The sequence below is a fragment of the Lepisosteus platostomus genome, unplaced genomic scaffold (genome assembly GCF_059453375.1).
Source record: "Lepisosteus platostomus isolate fLepPlt1 unplaced genomic scaffold, fLepPlt1.hap1 Scaffold_85_H1, whole genome shotgun sequence".
In the NCBI taxonomy this organism is placed as follows: domain Eukaryota; kingdom Metazoa; phylum Chordata; class Actinopteri; order Semionotiformes; family Lepisosteidae; genus Lepisosteus; species Lepisosteus platostomus.
In genome coordinates this window covers 133,036-152,167 of record NW_028291697.1, presented here as the reverse complement: position 1 = coordinate 152,167, position 19,132 = coordinate 133,036, and the positions used below count along the sequence as shown (strand labels likewise).

At 40.7% G+C, this 19,132-nt stretch overlaps 5 non-coding genes across 5 annotated transcripts; 4 read left to right on the top strand and 1 right to left on the bottom strand.

The window, feature by feature from the left end:
- Nucleotides 1-1,211: 1,211 nt before the first annotated feature.
- Nucleotides 1,212-1,293, bottom strand: trnas-gcu (transfer RNA serine (anticodon GCU)). Its single transcript has one exon. It is a non-coding gene; the product is annotated as a tRNA-Ser (tRNA).
- A 379-nt stretch (nt 1,294-1,672) lies between these two features.
- Nucleotides 1,673-1,746, top strand: trnak-cuu (transfer RNA lysine (anticodon CUU)). Its single transcript has one exon. It is a non-coding gene; the product is annotated as a tRNA-Lys (tRNA).
- A 1,170-nt stretch (nt 1,747-2,916) lies between these two features.
- trnar-acg (transfer RNA arginine (anticodon ACG)) lies at nt 2,917-2,989 on the top strand. The gene has a single exon. It is a non-coding gene; the product is annotated as a tRNA-Arg (tRNA).
- Nucleotides 2,990-5,678: 2,689 nt separating this feature from the next.
- trnar-ccu (transfer RNA arginine (anticodon CCU)) lies at nt 5,679-5,751 on the top strand. The gene has a single exon. It is a non-coding gene; the product is annotated as a tRNA-Arg (tRNA).
- Nucleotides 5,752-10,859: 5,108 nt separating this feature from the next.
- On the top strand, nt 10,860-10,932 carry trnar-ucg (transfer RNA arginine (anticodon UCG)). The gene has a single exon. It is a non-coding gene; the product is annotated as a tRNA-Arg (tRNA).
- The last annotated feature ends 8,200 nt before the right edge of the window (nt 10,933-19,132 follow it).

The window sequence follows — 19,132 nt, the reverse complement described above, 5'->3', positions numbered from 1 at the left end:
CTCAGAGGGTTTAAAGCTGGCTTCACGTTCAAATGATAAAGTCTCCCCGTCCGGATGTCAAAATGCAACTTTGGCAGACAGAAAAAACATCAACAAACCACAAATGTGGACAAGGATTTTACAAGCTGCACCACACTGCACTTTCAAAAGCATTTACATTCGTGTTAGACGCAGGAATTGTCTTTGTTTTGCGCGCTTACGAACGCCATAGAAAACGAAACAAAACAAAAGCCCTCAGCTCCTGTACTTGATTATAATGCCGTTACGTGTCGAAGCAGGAATTTACGTCATCTTACCACTGCAACATGGGGAATAGAGGGAAATGAACACACGCTACGAATCGTCTCAATCACTCCCTAGAGTCGTAAGGCACATTGAAGGGTGCACCCCCATCATTAATCGTTGGGCCTCTGTAAAAGGAAAGCTGTTGAGCAGTCTTTGAAACAGCTCGGATGAAACACTTGATTGTTTCCATGTGCATCTGGAGCCCACTTCTTATTTTCACTTCACGCCGCCCAAAGCATTTCTAAAACAGAAGATTCGCGTTTGGGAATGCGCCCTGCCCTACAAATAAAACAGGTCTACGGGTCTGAAACCTGCTCCACGGAAAACAGTTCTGTTGCGCTTTTGATCAAAGGGAGATTCTCTGTTCTAACTTTTTGATTACATAACACCCAAAGGGGCTTCTTTGGAGCTGGATTCCAACCAGCATCCTAAAGTTTCTTGGCGGTATCTTTTACAGTCCTCTGTTCGGTCGACAAGGAACAGAAGGGGGCAGCTTTCCTCACACATACAGTGCAATGTACTGTAGTGTTCCTGTTCATTGAATTCGCAGTTCTGCATCAGACCTCTAACTCGTTTCCTTAGCTTGGATTTAAGCCACGAAGCAGGCTTCTACTGTATAAACGTCTAGAGGAATCACAAACTATTTGAGAGGCCATCATCCCAGGGGGAACTGACAAAGTCTATCCCTAAACACCTAGCGCAGTCTCTCGAGAGACTGTCAAAAATCGCTTTCTCCGTTTGTGCTGCAAGTAAGTGAAAACGCGGTCTCAACCCAGAGCCACTTGGCAGCAGCGGCACGTAAATACTGTTACTACCACTGCTCGATACCAACGTTAGCCTACTATACCATGTTCAGCCACCGCTAGAAAATGTAAGGCTCTAGTACTGGAGCAAACAAAAGGAGAGCCAACGTCAAACGTAGAGAGCGACGAGGATGGGATTCGAACCCATGCATGCAGAGCACAATGGATTAGCAGTCCATCGCCTTAACCACTCGGCCACCTCGTCGATGAAACTGGGCTGTCCAGACATGGGTTGGCGCGCTCCAGATGATCTTTTTCTTTTTTTTCCCTCGTACTCGAGGGTCATTTTCCTGTTCCACATGCGATTTCAACATTTTCCTTGCGAGATGTCAAGCCAGCAAGCCACTGCTGTGGTTCAGTGGCCAGTGTGGAGTTCAGTGGCCCTGTTGTACACAGAAAGCACATTGAGCTCCTTGGACATGAAAAGTTCCAGATAAAAGCCATTTGTCATCCTTTCTCTTGGTGTCGATGTTGCTATTGTATGTAAAGGTGGCAACTTGCTCAACGAGCAGGCGGAGCACACACCGAATGCAGATGTGTCTGAGTGGTGTGTCCAAGTGGCTGCAAAAGGACAACACTCCCGGGGCGCCGTGGCTTAGTTGGTTAAAGCGCTTGTCTCTTAAACAGGAGATCCTGAGTCCGAATCCCAGTGGTGCCTTCTTTGTTCTGTTTTCTCGAACAGAACTGGTCCTTACAGACAACCGCCTACGGCTAGACTTAATTAAATGCAAGTATTCATTTCCTGTCTTTAACGCGACTTGTTTTTCTTAAAATGGATGGAACTTGCAAAACATGAAATACAAACATTGCTAATCAGCGCTAGCGGCTGGCAAAAAAAAAGAAGTCAGCAATGTTTTTTTTCTTTAACCTTAACCCTGCTAATGGAGAAGAGTTAAACGACCGAGTCTATGCAGCTTAAACGGTGCTCATGTCGGGTTCTTAGCTGAAAGGGTGGTAAATCACGCTCACCCCAGTCCTTAATCTTTTAAAAGGATACAAAATTGAACCTAGTCGCCACATCACATACATCCTGTTCAACGATAAAAAGGTGACATCTATCCTCGATCCAGAGTAAATCCCACAATGAGGGCATATTTTTTTCCACTTTACCATGAGTCGGGCTCAGCTGCACAGAGGCGAGAGCAGAGCAATGAGGTCACGGGGACAGGGGAGTCACACGCTGGCGGTTTAAACACGCGGAAGAAAACTGAGGGATCCACAGTATGTGGACCCTCCGTGCGCCATCAGTCCGCACTCCGGACTCTGAATCCTGCCATCCAAGTTAAGATCTCGGCGGAACCTGAGGCGCAGTTCCTTCTTAAAACGTAATCTGGTGAGCATTTCTAGAATCGTACTTGTATAGATGCAGCCTTTAATGTGTTGCTAGGTTAAAATTGATGACTTCTTGAACTTCAGTAGGCAACTGCCCTCTTGATTTCGGATTTAATTTCTTTATTACAGGGGCGCTTTTATGAAGACAGAGTCATGTTCAGGTACTTTGCTTGATGGAGGAAGCATATTTCGGACTCTGTGATCTGCTCACCTGGAAAGGTCTGCTGTACTACTACAAGAGAGAAGTAGAGTCTGGAAGAATGGACAATTTTATGATGTTTTGGAAGATAATGTTTTTTTTTCTTTGAAATCGAAATGAATCAGAATATCAGTGCAAAAGACAAACTCTTGGTTTGGTTTAAAGAGATATGGTTTTAAAACAGACAAAATGTAGAAAACAGGTGTTTCTCACTTTTGGAAAAGAATGGACCGGGGGTAATATTTTACTAGGTGCAGTGCTCATCTCACTGGGTTACAGTCCTGTAGTGTCACAGCAGGGCCAGTGGCGCAATGGATAACGCGTCTGACTACGGATCAGGAGATTGCAGGTTCGACTCCTGCCTGGCTCGGGTTGTTTTTAAACACATCGGGCTACTCCCTAAGTAGTCTGTGCTACTTACTGCATTGTAATCGTACCCAGTAAGATATTTCCTTCATGTAAATGAACTGCACCTGACAGCTTTAGAAAAACACCTGGGCTCAGTACGGTGCTGAGAGCTTAGCGTTGCTGTTCTAATTAGCACGCACTGCATCGGCTATGAGCCCGAACTTTTCAATTATTCCGATCAGTAAGTCAACACGTAGTCCACATGAACGGTAGAAATATTCTCTTGTCTGTCTCTTGTTTGTATAGAACTGAATGTCCCTGACAATGTACTGTTAGTTTTAATTGAAGAACGGCATTTGTGTTCAAATATACCAGACAAGCTTATGTAACTGCTCATGCGACACTCAGTTGTAATTAGTCAAGAAAAAAAAGTCGAACAACAGCTGCGGGTTTGATTCTGAACGTATGAGATTGCAGCGCCTTTTACTTCCATTGACAAATGATAGAGATTCGAAGAGAGATCCTTCAGACCAGCAAGCAAACCCACGGCTTTTTCGGTTTTCTATCTAGGCAACGTTGGTGTCTGCAATAGCATACATGAAAGCGTGATGCAATTTCTGTGGCTACATTTGTTGCACGTCATGCACAGTAAGAGTGTTTCTAACACCAAATAAAAAGTCAACAATTAGCGATCACGCCTTCTCCTCAGTTAACCCACTGAAACCCTTGCTGTTAACAGTTCTTTACTGCGTGCTTTACCAGCACCTACATATCGTGTCGGTTCTTTCAGCTTTATTCATTAGGTTTTCAAAGGCATAAGTAGAGCACCAGAGGTGCGAACGCAAAATGTGTGGTTATCTGAAGAATTGCTTCCCATGGCGGCGGGTCCAAGTGATTTCGCGTTGTTATAGTACCAGGAAAGGAGAAGCAGCACTTCACTTCTGCCGCGCAGGCACAAGGCGACGTGCGGCAGACGCCGGAGTCGGCAGGTTTCGAACCTACGCGGGGAAGCCCCAACGCATTTCGAGCCCATCGCCTTAACCACTCGACCACGACAAAAGCGAGCCCGCCACCGCCGCATTCCTCCTATAATCTAACACGGACTGCGAGGTGGCTGCGGAAACCTTTTTAAAGTTGCTCTCCGTTAAAAAAAATACCTTTCACAAGATTTGTGCCGGCAGACAGACACGCCTCAGAGGGTTTAAGGCTGGCTTCACGTTCAAATGATAAAGTCCCCCAGTCCGGATGTCAAAATGCAACTTTGGCAGACAGAAAAAACATCAACAAACCAAAAATGTGGACAAGGATTTTACAAGCTGCACCACACTGCACTTTCAAAAGCATTTACATTCGTGTTAGACGCAGGAATTGCCTTTGATTTGCGCGCTTACGAACGCCATGGAAAACGAAACAAAACTAAAGCCCTCAGCTCCTGCACTTGATTATAATCCCGTTACGTGTCGAAGCAGGAATTTACGTCATCTTACCACTGCAACACGGGGAATAGAGATGTAACGCAACGGGGGCTCAGGCGGGCGCCCTTGCCGCATCTGGTCGGCCCCATCCCGACTGGAGGCTCAAACCCGGGACTTCCGCGTCTCTCTGCAGCGACCTAGCCCCGTGAGCTAAAGAGAGATCTCTCCACAGCCCAGTAGCTGTGGTCCTGCTATCACAGGGAAGGGCGGTGACGTCACCCGCTCTTGTACGCCGGCTCTTACACAGTGCCTGTCGGCCGTAAGCGTTACAGAGGGAAATGAGCACAAGCTACGAATTGTCTCTAATCAGTCCCTACAGTTGTAAGACGCTTGGAAGCGTGCACCCCCATCATTAATCTTTGCGCATCTGTGCAAGGTAAACTCTGGAGCAGTCTCTGAAACGGCTCAAAGGAAACACGTGATTGATTCCATGAGCATCTGGGGTTCATTTCTTATTTACATTTAATTCAAGGGAAAGGCTTGGGTCAGTTTCAGACGGCCTCCAACAGCGAGATTCAAGCGCCCCACCTTCAGCCCAATCTGCGCCGCCAGAACGCCAACGGCTCCTCTGGTCTCCGGGGTGCGGTTGTGACCCCGTAACCTAAAGTGTTGGTGGCAGACAAATGGAGACTAACAGGTGATGTCCTAGGACATGACTACATTGTGACACTCGGTTGGGATGGTGACCATTGCTTGGAAAAGAGTGCGAGGCCCCTTTAGAAAAACATTTTGTTAACAGGCATTCTGCCTCAGCCTAAACACCTATAGCTTGCAAAGCGCATGCTATTAGACAGGCACCTCTGCAAGACCTTAAGAGTCTCTTAAACTAGTGATAGTAAGGTGTTCCCAATGGGCGATGTTTGGCTTTCAAATCATCTCTCTGTGGAAGCGCCGAGATGCAGCTGTTTAAGGCTTAGAAGCAGCTGACTGTTTCACTACCTAGCTGATTACTGTCAGTCAGGGAGCTCAGAAGTGAAAAGCCTGTCTGAGAGACAATTCGCCGTCGATCAGTTCAATATGTTCCGTACCAGCTCGGCGCACCTGAGATCATCTTGGTAGCCGTGTAGCTCAGATGAGTGAGAGCGTGTGTGTGTGTACCACCGTGATTGGATGCTGGTCCGTCTCAGGTCACAGTAAACCTTCTGCTGCCTAACTTTCCTAATTTTGGGGATCCCTTTGAAAAAGCAAAGGAAAAAAAAACTGGCTCTCATCAGCGTGATCGACCCAACCCAGTGTGTCCCAGTGGCCTAATGGATAAGGCACTGGCCTCCTAAGCCAGGGATTGTGGGTTTGAGTCCCATCTGGGGTGCTCCTGTCCCATTTTGAGCGTACAAATGTCCTTGTGATTTGCAAAGCTGCAACCCCACCTTACTCAGTGAGCGTCTCTGCTTTTCTCTCACATACAGTTGGGAGAAAAACTTTTGTAAACAGCCCTTCGGAATGATGTGGATTTCTGCATGAATGGCTCCTAACATGTGATCTTATCTTTATCTAAGTCATAATAATTAATAAAGAGAGTCTGATTTAACAAACAACACACGCCCAACATTTGACATTGCTGTTTCTTTATTGACCAAATGGTTTAAACAATCAAGGTCATTGATGGAAAAAGTATGTGAACCCTTATATTAAGGAGCTAGTGGAACCTCCTTTATGACAAAAACCTCAACCCCCACTTTCTGTAGCGGTTGGTCAGACCTGAGCAGCGGTTAGGAGGTATTTTGGCCTATTCCTCTATGCAAAACTATTTCAGTTCATGTATATTTTTGGGATGTCTTGCGCTGAACGGCCTGCTTCAGATCACGCCACAGCACTTCAATGGGATTGGGGTCAGGACTCTTACTTGGCCATCCCAAAATACGGAATTTCTTCTGTTTCAGCCACTCTGTTGTTGATGTACTCCTTTGTTTTTGTCATGCTGCATGACCCAGCGTCTTTCGAGTTTTAGATCACAGGCAGACACCCTGACATTCTGCTGTAGATTTTCCTGATACATCTTGGAATTCATCGGTCCCTCGATGATTGCAAGCCGTACAGCCTCCGCTATGCTTCCCAGGTGGGATGAGGTTTTGGAGTTGGTATGCAGTGTTTTGTTATCTCCAAACATAACGCTGTGCACATTTACCAACAAGTTCAACTTTTGTCACGTCTGTCCACAGAACATTGTTCCAGGAGTTGCTGTGGAACATCCATGTGGTCTTTAGCAAACTTGAGAGGGGCAGTGGTGGTTTTTTTGGGGGGGAGAGCAGTGGTTTCCTCCATGGTGACCTCGCATGATCACCACTCCTGTTCAGATTTCTTCTTATGGTGGACTCATGAACACAGACGTAAGACAAAGTCAACCACCTGTTCGCTAGATCCCATCCCCACTCAGCTAGTCAAAGATTCCCTCGAGGGACTGGCAGGACCTATAATTAGTATGATGAATGCATCGCTTGCGTCAGGCATTGTACCTGATCAATTTAAGGTAGCGGTTGTTAGACCGCTCCTTAAGAAGTCAAATTTGGATCCACAAGTTCTTAACAACTACAGGCCTGTCTCAAAGGTCCCATTTCAATCTAAAAGTCTTGGGAGAATAGTTGTTGCCCAACGTCAATCGTATCTGGATTCAAATAATATACTTGAGAAATTTCAGTCTGGTTTCTGAAACTGCATTAACAAGAGTCATAAATGATATTCTCTTAGCTACTGATGCGGGGAATGCAACAGTGCTTGTGCTTCTAGATCTTAGAGCTGACTTTGACACGGTTGACCTCTCTGTTTTGTTACACAGGCTTGAGTTTGAGGTTGGCTTATCTGGAACCGTCCTTCAGTGGTTTACTTCACATTTTACTCATCGTTTTCATTATGTTCAAATATCTAATAATTGTACTGCTTCATCAATGTCACGAGTTCAATTTGGGGTACCAGAAGATCAGTGCTGGGACCAATATTGCTCTCTCTCTCTACATGCTGCTGCTAGGTAGGATAATATGAAAAAATAATATGAACTTTCATTCATATGCTGATGACACTCAAATAAACATTTTGTTTACACCAAACGACAACTCTTCTATTATCAGTTTAGTTAAATGCATTAAGGAAGGAAATACTTGGATGTGTGAAAACTTTTTGTTACTCAACTCTGAGAAAAATGAGGATCAGTTGATCGGAGGCAACAATACTGATAGGACTACTATAACTTCAGCACTTAACTCAGAGGATTTAAACATTTGCCTCAAAAAGACAGCACGTAACCTAGGCGGCATATTAGACACAAGGCTCTTAAAAACTTGCATTGTTAAGTGCCTTGGGACAACCTTGTTGTGAAAGGCGCTATATAGAAATACATTGATTTGAATTGAATTGACAATGTAAAATGTTGTGTGTGTTGTTTGTTAAACAAGACTGTCTTTATTTATCAAAAAATAAAGGAATTTGCTAGGAATGCAAACGTTAGGTTGCGCTTCTTCATGCTGCATCGTCGGCATGAGTTGAGCTTTTTAAACGTCTGTACTTACTGTGCCCCATAAGAAATCGTTTGTCCCCGTTCAAAAGAGATTGTGCGATGTCCTGCAGTGTTCGCAAAGCAAACCTTTGACAGTTTGAAAAGAGGAATTTATTCTGCTTCCTGTGCGTGCAGTAGTTACAAAGTTGAACGTCTTTACACGATTTGCTGCAGTTTTCAGTGGGCGGGCTTTGTCAGATGGCTTGGAAAAACGCACTGTGTTTCGGCTCGGGAAACATCATGAGAAGTGTCCTGCATGTTTTCTGTGTATAGCTGTCTTTTAACGCATACAGAATTCATTCGAAATCATTGATTTCTCCAATTAACAAGGGTCCCTTAAAAGATGAGTCAAAGTAACGTCTAATCGGATTAGTTTCCTTAGAGCTGGTTCAGAGTTTGCTCAAGAGTTTACCTTTCACAGATGCGCAAAGAAGAATGTTGGGGGTGCACGCTTCAAAGCGCCTTACAGCTGTAGGGAGTGATTCGAGACGATTCGTGGCGTGTGCTCGTTCCCATATACCGTACGCCCCGGGGTGCAGTTCTAGGATGACGTATAATACCGCTTGGGCAAGTAACGGCGTTATATGCAAGTGCGGGACGTGAGGGTTTTCGTTTGTTCATTTTGTTTTGCTCTGCTTTGCTTTGTTTCGTGGTCAAGAGGCGTAAGGTAAGTCGTTATCCAGGGAGAACACTGGTGGCAAACAGTCCGAGGTGAGAGGCGAGGTCCAAAGTCGAAAAGGCAGAAGGGGAGTCCAATATCCAGAATAAACGAGGTAATGGAAAAAACGCCAGGAAGAGCTCTCAAGGAGTAGACTCAATACCAGTGGGAAGCAGGTAAAGATGGTAAAAATAGCACTGCGTACCGCACGGTGGAGTGTGTGCAGGTGGGTTAACTCGTGCGGCGGCGTTTGTTAATAATCACCCGCTGCTGGTGCTGTTTAGATTGCTTAAGAGTTGGTCTTAACTGCCTGGCGGTCATGACAAGCTCCTCTTTAAGCTGTGGTTTAGTTTTGCATTCATGTGTTTCTAGAGCAGTTATTTATGGGGGTGGGTGGGTCTTTCACAGAGGCTCAGGACAAATCCCCTGCATGAAAGTCTACTGTGTGCGTTCAAGCAGTCACAGGTCAAGAGCCAGGCAGGAGGACAATGGACAGAAGAAGCAACGAACTAAAAATAAAAGAACGAATATGAAAAAGCCACCATCTTTTTCTTTTTGACATTTTCCGACTTTCATGCAAGCCAGGACAAAGTTGCTCGTAGCTACTTGTGGATTCAAATACTCTATCGAGTGCTTTGATGAGTTTTTGCAATTTGATTGTCGTCCTGTCAGCCTGTTTCTGTTTTTTTTTTCAATCTAGTGATGGAAAGTAAGAGGGAAATGATGGAGCAATCAATAACCGCTCCGGAAAAATGGCAGAAAGAAATGGCCCGTCACTAAGGACATTTGTGAAGCAGAGGAGTGACATCACCACAAAGGCGACTTATTCTGCTGATCGTTTTGGTGAATAATGATTGAGGCGTGTTAAGAGAAAGGTAGCTGCGTCAGCATGCTTAGGCTGCAAAGGATAAAGCAAAGGTTTACTCCATGCTGAAAAGAGAAGAAAAGAAGCACAACGTTTCGGCTGTAGAGCCTTCTGCGCCATCTTCTTTAGCGATGGTGATGATGTTTACATTGGAAAAACTGAGACACGCATACTGGAGGGGCTTGAACCACCAACTTTTCAGCACCACAGAGTCTGACAGTCTTTTGTGCGCCCTACATTTGCAGGTTTATGGTCAAAGAAAACAATCACTTGCGCTTCTTGCAGCCGGCAATCTTTTTCCACTGACAACCAAGAAATGGATTTCATCTTTCACAAGCTGTATGGATTTCTTCAAAAACAAGTTATTCCAGAAAGGAAATGAATTCTTGCATTAAACTGAACCAAGCTGTACATGTTTGTCTGAAATGAGACATGCGGCACAACAAGACACGGAGAGAGGCACCGCTGGTATTCAGACCCAGGATCGCCTGCTTACTAGGCAGGCACTTTAAGCCACTAGGGAACAGCGCCAGCAGAGCACCGCGCTTTTACAGACACTTGGACACATCTGCGTTCGGTGTGCACTTAACCTGCTCTCTGAGCCCGTTGCCTCCGTCCCATTTAATAGCAGAACTGACGCCAAGAGAAATGATGAGAAATGGCATTTATCTGGCACTTCTCATGTCCAAGGAGCTCAATGCCCTTGACACCTCCCCAAGGCGACAGAGCTGTGCATTCTTTGGCGACAACATTTTTTCTTTTGTTTTATTTCTATACTTATTGATAGAATAAAAACGATATGTCATGTACTGTAAGGGAAATGTCTCTTTTCATGGGGAAAGCTAGCACCAGCAAATGTTGTGTTTAGAAGAAGTGATTTAACATGACACGTGACCTAATTTACCGGAGCAAAAGCTCACCCAGCAAGCCCTGCTTTACTTCTACAGGAGAGAAGTACTGTAGAGTCTGCAAGATGTTCAGCTGGGTAGCTACGTCAGCATGCCTCGGCTGCAAAGGAACAAGTAATTGGTTTATTGCATGCTGAAAAGAGAAGAACGGAAACACAGCATTTCGGCCGTGAGATCTTCTCACACCTGAAGAAGCCTCACACCTGTAAAAGGCTCCATGGTTTTCTTTCTTCTCTTTTCAACATGGAATACACCTATTGTCTGCAAGATGTGACAATTTCACGGTGTTTTGGAAGAAAACCTTTTTTCTTTGAATTCAAAATCAATCAGAATTTCAGCACGACACACCAACACTTTTTCTGTTTTAAGGAGATGATATTTTAAACCTGATAAAAATAGTAGGAAACACAAGTTTCTTGCTGTGAAAATTTAGATGGGGAAGTGTACTACTAGTAGCAGTGTAGAGCTCTCTGTGGTGGAGTGCAAGCGCATGTTCTATGGGCCAGTGGCGTAATGGATAACGCGTCTGACTTCGGATCAGAAGATTGTAGGTTCGAGTCCTGCCTGGCTCGTGAGGCTTTTAAACCTCTCAGGTTCCTCGGTAACAGGTTGCCGTCATGTGTATGAACTATAGAAAAGCATCTGCCACAACCCGTAAATTAGCACACAAGTGCGGGCTAGTTAACACAGAACTGTATGGAGATCATCTCCAGCTCCGAGCTCAATTGCAATGAAAAAACATGCAGAACAGAACTGGAGAGCAGCTGAATTTGTGCTCAGTAGGGTGGGTAGGAATCAGCATTGCTATTGTTCTAATTGGCATGAACTGCAGGGGATCTGAATCAGAACACGTCACTTAGTTCGATCATTGCGTCAATATGTAGGCCACGTTAATATAGAATTATTACTTTGTCTGTCTCGTCTTTGTATATAGCTGAATGTCCCTGACAATTTCATGTTAGTTTTTAAGAACGACATTGGTGCTAATATATACATATATAGCATATAAGGAACACGTAAAAGTTTAGTCCATGCTGAAAAGATAAGAAAACCGCCACAACGTTTCATCTTGGAATAAATCTTTACTTGTTGTTTTGCAGCCTACCCATTCTGACCTAACTCCTCCCTTGAAATTCCCTAACAGATAAGGGTACGTAACGGCTCATGCGATGCTCAGTTGCAATTTGTCCCAAAACAAACAAGAACAGCAGCTGAGGGTTTGAGTTTGAACATGCACTGTATTAAAGCAGCTTTTATTTCCATTGATAAATGCTAGATATTCCTACAGAGATTCTCCAGGTAGTAAGCGATTCCTGTTTCTGTTTCTATTTCTGTTTCATATATATATACAGTATATATACAGTATTGTACTATTATTATATAATTTGTTACACTGTGGCTGTGTTGTGTGTGTTAAGCTGCTGTTGCACTGCAATTTCCCTCACGGGATCAATAAAGTATCTATCTATAAGAAGACATTACCAACAACGACCACAAGATGGAGATATTGTCTAGACATTACCAACAACGACCACAAGATGGAGATATTGTCCAAAGAGGCAAGAAGGGCAAAGCCGCGATAAGGTAAAATCATTTTTTGTAAGAGATTGCTGTCAGAATGCACATCCGTATCCCAAACAGAATCTCTAGTAAAATATGATCATTTGTGAAACAGGCAAATGAGTGTCTACTACAATATGATTGCTACAGATGCAGCCATTCAAAATGCGCAGGCGTACGCTGTACGCAGTCTACCACAAGTTACCGGTATATACCGCGAGTTATCGGTAAATACCGCTAGCAAAATAATAGTATCCGGAATTTCCGCAAGGTGGAGCTAATAAAGCTCAACTTCTCATGTTTGAGCTGTAGCCATCAAAGTCTTTAATGAAGATATTACTAATAGTATTAATAATAAATGACCTTGGACAAGCTGTAAACTCAAAGTATTGCCCTGGTCCACATTATTTTTTTCATTGACCGTCTTTGTAAAAGTAACACCACAGCATTTCGCAATCACGCATTTTTTTCCAATCATGCAAAGTACAGTAATTTTTGAGAATCGATTCACCATGCCTTTCACATGCTCATAAAAGAGGTTGATTTAGGAACATAAACATATTACCGTATGCAAACTGTACTGTATACAGTTTGTATATGTATATGTATATGTATATTTAATGTCTTAACTGTGCCCGTTTAAGTATTGAATATTTATATGGAATTTTACCACTGAAGGGAAATCTTAGTGCCTGAGCATAAAAAGAATAGGAGCATGCTGCAACGCGTGTGAAGGCCATAAACGATATTAATTTTGGAACATAAACATACAGTATATGGCTGGTCTCGGTACTTTAAAGAAAACATACACGAAACATGGTTTCATTATGACCAGAATCGGTCTTGAGATATTTTTAACTTGATTTACAGTATTTGAGAGGTATGTCTTGACACCGATACTACGTAAATACTCCTCACGTATATGTTTCTAGGTTTATATTATGCATTTCATACGGTCAAATTGCTTTTGAGCAACTGATAAGAAGCGCGAAACGGTATGCCCAGGGCGTTTTAGTTTTCGTTTTGTTTTAATGCAGTGCAGTGGATTGATTAGAGATATCAAGTACATACAAGTCATTTTTTAAATGTTGTAGTTCGTCTTGTAAAAATGGTACGAGTACATCATCTGTCAACAATTACACAGGTTCTGTTTCCATATTGCGGTTTTTGGTTACGTAATATTATTTTCTAATTCACGTTGTGAATATATGATTTGGGCAAACAGAGCCGCAAAGAAGTACATTATGGGTTGTTGTTGTTTTTTTGCAGTTTTATCTAAAATAAGCGATGCTTAAACCTTTGTCTGATTCTTGTGAAACTATCCACACGACAGTTACCTAGGAGTTGACTTCAGTGATGTCATTGATGGGATGTTTCTAAAAATCCATCCTCTGTAAAACATCTTCTCTAGTTGTTCTGCATATGTATTCGCTAATGAAGCTGTGTGTTCTGAGCCTGGTTCTCTACATTTCTGTATGAACCAGCTTAGAGGGCTAAAGACAGCTTGTGTTTAAATTGAGTGTAAGGTAATTTATGCTTCTAAAGTCATGGTCAGCATTTATTATTGTACTGTGCTGTAAACTTCTTCTGTGCCTAATTACATTATTTTATAGTCGATAATGTTTCTGTAGTGCTTTTTCAGCCCTCAGCATGTGTCTGCGCTGGTGGTGCTGTGGGTTAGGTTCCTGACTCCTATGTCACATGGTTTGTGGTTGAATCTCATGGAACTATGACTTTAATTTTTAACAAACATTTCTTTGAAAAAATGAAACATTTCCCTTGGTCAGAGATTAAATAAAACCTCACTCGCATCAAAACAAATTTATATTTCTAAATATCACAACATGATCGAATTTACGTTTTTTTAATAACAATGAATAGTCACCTATGCGTTACAAAATAAACATTTATATTGATTTGAATCGCGTTTTGATTTAAATCGTAAACGCGTGTTTAAATATATGTGTTTAAAGGCGATATACTGTATAAAAGCGCTGATTCTTATGGAATGTGTTCGGCCGGGGATTCAAAAAAATTATTTTTTTTAATTGCGTATCTAAGGAAAATTGCAGTATAACTTTGTTCATGCACAAACAGTGGCATGTTACATTATAATTTGGGTGTCTCCTCTTGCCAGAAAGCTCTAAATTGCATTTTGAGTGCGGTTTTTGACTTTTTCTAAATTGCAACCCATAAATAAAGCTGATACAGTTTAGACTTACTGTATTCTAAACTGTATTACAACATCACATTGGACAATGCAACTTAAATTGCAAAAATGCACTTGGAATCTGTCCAAGCCCTACTACGAAAATTATTTAAACTGCGACACTTATCATTCATCTTTAAATAAACTTTATTTTATATAGCGTTTTAAGCGAATAGGTAATTAGATTGCTCATAAGCCTAATCGCTTTTTCTACATAAACACAGCGTGATTGCTCTCTGAAAATGCTTTTTTCTTTATATTTAGGCTCAGATTTCAACTATAGATCGTATTATTATAAACTTTCTTGGAAAAATGTCTTTTATGTAAACCATGTTTGCTGTTAATTCATTTAGGGCTAAAATACGTTCATTGTCTTCCAATCGAGTCGAGTTGACATTGGAAGCTTGCCACGCCGGGACTGTTACACCAACGCATTAGCATGTTGAAGTGATTTCATTGAGGAGGCCATCTACTAGTTAACACTGTACTTCCTACTTTGAAAATACCTGTGAAATTGGTTTAATTCATCACAGCCAGCACTCCGGCAGAGAGGGGGGTTGTACTCGTTAATGTCTGATGACATACAAGTGGAAAGATTACAGATTTTAATCGTCTTTTTTCTGAACCAGGGAAAATCTGATCATGTTTCTCTATAACAATAATAAAAAACTTTATTTTAAATTATTTTACATATCCTGCTTGCACATCGCATGACTTTAATAAATCTATTCTTTATTAATACTAAATAAATAATACTAAAAATACTACAGCAAAGAGGTCACTTGATTTTTGGAATAATTCCAAATAGCACAATGATCCACTGGCATCCCTGAAGTCTGTTTAGTGCATAATCTTCCAAATACAATCACTAAGCAATTATAAGAATTATACCATCCTATTTCTTTGTGATGTCCTGTAAAAACTAAACCTATTTTTATAAGGCTTTTACTCAAAAGATTTCCAAACACACAAAGCATTTGTGAAGTACTATAGTATTTCTAAAGGTTACTGGTACAACATCAATCATTAAAGCTTAACAATAAAGTTTAGATTGCTGACTATGGACTAACTACATTAACTAACTGCAATGCAACAGTATACATTTTACAAGAATATCTGGTTGAATTCTTGCATTTGTAGCCAATTTAATGCGAGAGAAATAAGCCAATTTAATTATTTCACAAAAAATAATGTAATATAAAATGGATGTTTTTAACTTTATTGTAGTGTTTTAGAAACTAATATGTCTTCAAAAATGGTTGTTTTTCACTCCTAGGAATGAAAGCTGTTGTTATATAATGTTTATTTTCAAATTTTGAAAAATCAAAGGATTCTAGCTTTCTCCCCTTGCAGGCATCGGACACAGAGAACCTCATGGTTTTCCTAAAAATCATTTTTTATGTTCCCTGGTGTTCCAAACTTAGTTTTAATCAATTTTAATTTGTTATTATGTTAAAAACAGGGTAATAAATTTCTAATTGGACTATAAATAATGTCATATTGTCTGCTATAAAACTGATGTTTTCAACTCTATTGTAGAGATTCTAGAATCAACTAATAGAGAATTGAAATAAAAAAGGGCATAAGAAAACATTACCAACAAAGACCACAAGATGGAGATATTGTCTAGACATTACCAACAACGACCACAAGATGGCGATATTGTCCAAAGAGGCAAGAAGGGCATAAGGTAAAATCATTTTTTGTAAGAGATTGCTGTCAGAATGCACATCCGTATCCCAAACAGAATCTCTAGCAAAATATGATAATTTGTGAAACAGGCAAATGAGTGTCTGCTACAATATGATTGCTACAGATGCAGCCATTCAAAATGCGCGGGCGTACGCTGTACGCAGTCTACCACAAGTTACCGGTAAATACCACGAGTTACCGGTAAATACCGCTAGCAAAATAATAGTATCTGGAATTTCCGCAAGGTGGAGCTAATAAAGCTCAACTTCTCATGTTTGAGCTGTAGCCATCAAAGTCTTTAATGAAGATATTACTAATAGTATTAATCATAAATGACCTTGGACAAGCTGTAAACTCAAAGTATTGCCCTGGTCCACATTATTTTTTTCATTGACCGTCTTTGTAAAAGTAACACCACAGCATTTCGCAATCACGCATTTTTTTCCAATCATGCAAAGTACAGTAATTTTTGAGAATCGATTCACCATGCCTTTCACATGCTCATAAAAGAGGTTGATTTAGGAACATAAACATATTACCGTATGCAAACTGTACTGTATACAGTTTGTATATGTATATGTATATTTAATGTCTTAATTGTGCCCGTTTAAGTATTGAATATTTATATGGAATTTTACCACTGAAGGGAAATCTTAGTGCCTGAGCATAAAAAGAATAGGAGCATGCTGCAACGCGTGTGAAGGCCATAAACGATATTAATTTTGGAACATAAACATACAGTATATGGCTGGTCTCGGTACTTTAAAGAAAACATACACGAAACATGGTTTCATTATGACCAGAATCGGTCTTGAGATATTTTTAACTTGATTTACAGTATTTGAGAGGTATGTCTTGACACCGATACTATGTAAATACTCCTCACGTATATGTTTCTAGGTTTATATTATGCATTTCATACGGTCAAATTGCTTTTGAGCAACTGATAAGAAGCGCGAAACGGTATGCCCAGGGCGTTTTAGTTTTTGTTTTGTTTTAATGCAGTGCAGTGGATTGATTAGAGATATCAAGTACATACAAGTCATTTTTTAAATGTTGTAGTTCGTCTTGTAAAAATGGTACGAGTACATCATCTGTCAACAATTACACAGGTTCTGTTTCCATATTGCGGTTTTTGGTTACGTAATATTATTTTCTAATTTCACGTTGTGAATATATGATTTGGGCAAACAGAGCCGCAAAGAAGTACATTATGGGTTGTTTTTTTTTTTTTGCAGTTTTATCTAAAATAAGCGATGCTTAAACCTTTGTCTGATTCTTGTGAAACTATCCACACGACAGTTACCTAGGAGTTGACTTCAGTGATGTCACTGATGGGATGTTTCTAAAAATCCATCCTCTGTAAAACATCTTCTCTAGTTGTTCTGCATATGTATTCGCTAATGAAGCTGTGTGTTCTGAGCCTGGTTCTCTACATTTCTGTATGAACCAGCTTAGAGGGCTAAAGACAGCTTGTGTTTAAATTGAGTGTAAGGTAATTTATGCTTCTAAAGTCATGGTCAGCATTTATTATTGTACTGTGCTGTAAACTTCTTCTGTGCCTAATTACATTATTTTATAGTCGATAATGTTTCTGTAGTGCTTTTTCAGCCCTCAGCATGTGTCTGCGCTGGTGGTGCTGTGGGTTAGGTTCCTGACTCCTATGTCACATGGTCTATGGTTGAATCTCATGGAACTATGACTTTAATTTTTAACAAACATTTCTTTGAAAAAATGAAACATTTCCCTTGGTCAGAGATTAAATAAAACCTCACTCGCATCAAAACAAATTTATATTTCTAAATATCACAACATGATCGAATTTACGTCTTTTTAATAACAATGAATAGTCACCTATGCGTTACAAAATAAACATTTATATTGATTTGAATCGCGTTTTGATTTAAATCGTAAACGCGTGTTTAAATATATGTGTTTAAAGGCGATATACTGTATAAAAGCGCTGATTCTTATGGAATGTGTTCGGCCGGGGATTCAAAAAAATTATTTTTTTTAATCGCGTATCTAAGGAAAATTGCAGTATAACTTTGTTCATGCACAAACAGTGGCATGTTACATTATAATTTGGGTGTCTCCTCTTGCCAGAAAGCTCTAAATTGCATTTTGAGTGCGGTTTTTGACTTTTTCTAAATTGCAACCCATAAATAAAGCTGATACAGTTTAGACTTACTGTATTCTAAACTGTATTACAACATCACATTGGACAATGCAACGTAAATTGCAAAAATGTTTAGAAACTAATATGTCTTCAAAAATGGTTGTTTTTCACTCCTAGGAATGAAAGCTGTTGTTATATAATGTTTATTTTCAAATTTTGAAAAATCAAAGGATTCTAGCTTTCTCCCCTTGCAGGCATCGGACACAGAGAACCTCATGGTTTTCCTAAAAATCATTTTTTATGTTCCCTGGTGTTCCAAACTTAGTTTTAATCAATTTTAATTTGTTATAATGTTAAAAACAGGGTAATAAATTTCTAATTGGACTATAAATAATGTCATATTGTCTGCTATAAAACTGATGTTTTCAACTCTATTGTAGAGATTCTAGAATCAACTAATAGAGAATTGAAATAAAAAAAGGGCATAAGAAAACATTTACAACAACGACCACAAGATGGAGATATTGTCTAGACATTACCAACAACGACCACAAGATGGAGATATTGTCCAAAGAGGCAAGAAGGGCAAAGCCGCGATAAGGTAAAATCATTTTTTGAAAGAGATTGCTGTCAGAATGCACAACTGAATCCCAAACAGAATCTCTAGTCAAATATGATCATTTGTGAAACAGGCAAATGAGTCTCTCAGGTGCCCATTGCTCATTTTCAGACACATTTATGCAATACTTTCACCATGCGTTGAGCAATAGGGATTAAAGATACCAGAGGTAAGGTTTAAAAGTGATTCTGAGGTGCAACACATCAGCGATACAGCTAGGCATCTGAAATGCGGGGTTTGAGAGCCCTTCAGGGAACACCGTACCCTAAAGGTACCAGAAGTCCACTAGTATAAGCATTAAGTCACTGTCACCCCTGTTACAATGTGATTGCTACATATCTTCATTTCTTTGGTTTTTAAGGAGTAAGAGTGCAGGGGGTCTAAATCTGCGATCCAGTGTGTTGAAGTATTTCACAACACTACCTGTAGCCCGTATGGAAATAAATACTAATTCTGATTATTGCCCTGGGCATGTACCAATAAATCACTGAGCATATATATATATATATCACTGTTGAAGCTAGAGACCTGTATGTAATATTATGGTGCTAAAATGTCATTTTCACATATATT